The following is a 2,618-nucleotide window of genomic DNA, read 5'->3' as shown; positions in this document are numbered from 1 at the left end:
CGAATCTATGTGTACTCAAGTTTGTCGTGATTTCTACAAAATGAATTTAGATTCAGAATGATTTATCTTTTATTTTGTTTAGGGAAACTAAAAAGCTGAAATGTTTGAGAGTTTTGTTTTATTTTTTTTAAAAATACTCTTACGATTATGAAGTAAAAAAAAAAGGAAAGGGGAAATTAAGCGTGCATTGTTGATGACGTCAATTCATTTTTTCTTTACCAAACGTGACCCCAAATTTATGGCGCGTCACATATAAAATAGCCCCGTCCTAACCCATAACCTCTGACCCTGGGGTAAAAAAAATTAAATTTTGTAAGAGGCAGCATTATTAACAAAACTATGAACTTGGTTTGTTTTTTTAAATTTCCCAGAAACAGAGAAGATTTCAAACGAAATAATGCATTTTCACTATATGATCCATTAGCCCCCCCTAGCACTAGAAACCCTGACCCCAGGGCCATGAATTTCACAAGTTTGGTAAAGGACTCATTTCTTACTACAATTATGCAAACAATTTGACTGCTTGATGTTCATGTGTAAAGTAGATTTTTATAGATTGCATTTAATTTAATAGATTTGGCCTAACCCCTCGGGCCCAAAAACTGGGGTAAGGAGAAAAAATTTATAATTTGTCATTTCCCTTCACCCATGATGCTTTATGCCAAACTTGGTTGAAATTGGTTGAGTTGTTGTAGAAAGAAATGAAAATGTTCAAATGTTAACGCACGATGCACAACGCAAAAGGACGGAGGAAAACGGATATGACATTCAAATACAACATTAAATCCTAGAACAGACATGAGATCCTTATCTGCTGTTTTGTTTTCAGATGAGGACATGTGTGTTGGTTCTTTTGCTGTGTGTTCTCACCCTTAGGGGTGGTCCCGTTGTGTGGGCCGTTCCCCCTGTATGAGGTCATCAGGACATCCCATGCTGGGGATTGTAGAGGCGGGGGATTCCGCTTTGGATTTTGTATTCCTTGCTTTTCCGGAGGATATAGATGTGTTTGTTTTTAAAGAGAAGATGTTGTTGAAGTGATATTGAGAATTTGCCACTTCAAAGAAAAACAAAATTTTTGAAATTTAATTTCATTTATTCATTAAATATTAAAAAAAAACACAAATTTTTTTTGTCCTTGGCACACCTAAATATGGGCACAGTTGAAGCCAAATACTTCCAAATTCATTTTCCATCTGCATATGTTAAGAAATATATAATTAAGGTATTTTTTTTTGTCATAAGATACAAGGAAAATTTTAGAGCTCGTAACCTTCATTATGAAAATAGGTTCCTTGTCATTTTTTGTTTAGATAGGTTAAATACTGTAAACTTATTAATTTGACTGCGTCTTCGTTTTTGCGCTTTTGAATCTTCTGCTAATTCAAGTTTAATGCTACAAGTCCTGCACAAAAGCACATAAATAACAACACAGAGGAATGCACTTAATCATATCTATGCTACATTGTTCAAAAATTAATTTCCCCCAAAATATGTACACGCTGACTAAAATACATTTACTGTAGAAATTTTTTTTATTCAAAAAAAAAGTTCACAAAAAGAGGGTTAATTCTAAATAGAATTTTAATGTTTATAGTGATTTGCTGATTCAGGTATTATTATAAATGTATATTAACATTTAGTAAATTTTTTTAATGAAACCCATTAGACTTTTACGATGTTAAAATCTGATAACACTTGCGAAGCTTTGTCACGGCGCGGAAAATACACAGGCGGAATAACATGTATTTTCAATATTTAGGAACACCAAAATGCATTGTTTTGACACATTTGGATTGAACAAAAAACCTTGTAAAAATACAACAAATATGCGTTAAAAATTAATTTACAACAAATGTGCGTTGAAAATTTTTGCCATTTTTTTTCTCGCAATGTCATTTACCTTAACTCTCCAAAGTCACAAACGTCAACAAGATGTGTTTGTGAAACACTGATACCCTGCATGGCAACATAGTAAAGATTTAACTTTTCTTGCATGTGATTATTTATATTTTGGGTCCCAAAAGTAGCGTCTCCTTACGGGAATACAATTGTGAATAAAAGCCCTGTCGACATTTGTTCAAAATTAAGCCAGGTTAAAGTTTTCTCGTAAGTACAAAAATCTTAAGGTCAATATTATTGGTATCCAATTAAAAGTTTTGCCACAAAGGATAATATGTGAAGAATGGATGCCATAGCTCTAACCATTTGAAATATGATGGCCAAGGTTAAACATTTTAAGAAAATGTGATTTCCACAGCAAGGTTAAAAGGTTAAAGTTATTGGTATTCAATAAAAGGTCATGTCTTAAGGATAATATATATGAAGTATGAAAGCCATTCCCCTTTTCTATTCAAAAGTTATTGCCAAGGTTAATGTATTTTTCGGGTCATAAAAACTCAAATGTCAATGTCAAAAGGTCAAATTTATTGGTATCCAAAAAAAGATCTTGCCACAAAAATACATGAGTGAATTGTGGAAGCCGAAACCCAACCGTTGGAATGTTATTGCATGCGCAGTACTGTTAAGGCTACCAGGAGCTTAAAATGCATTTAAAACGTTGCACGCATTGCCAAATTGATTTTTAGTTTTATTTTTAATTATGTACTTTAATGCGCCAA

Source organism: Saccostrea cucullata, unplaced genomic scaffold (genome assembly GCF_032062105.1).
Source record: "Saccostrea cucullata isolate Sc308-1 unplaced genomic scaffold, CSIRO_AGI_Scuc_v1 ctg4051, whole genome shotgun sequence".
Lineage (NCBI taxonomy): Eukaryota > Metazoa > Mollusca > Bivalvia > Ostreida > Ostreidae > Saccostrea > Saccostrea cuccullata.
The sequence above is the reverse complement of the archived record's forward strand: the minus strand, read 5'-3'. Positions refer to the sequence as shown.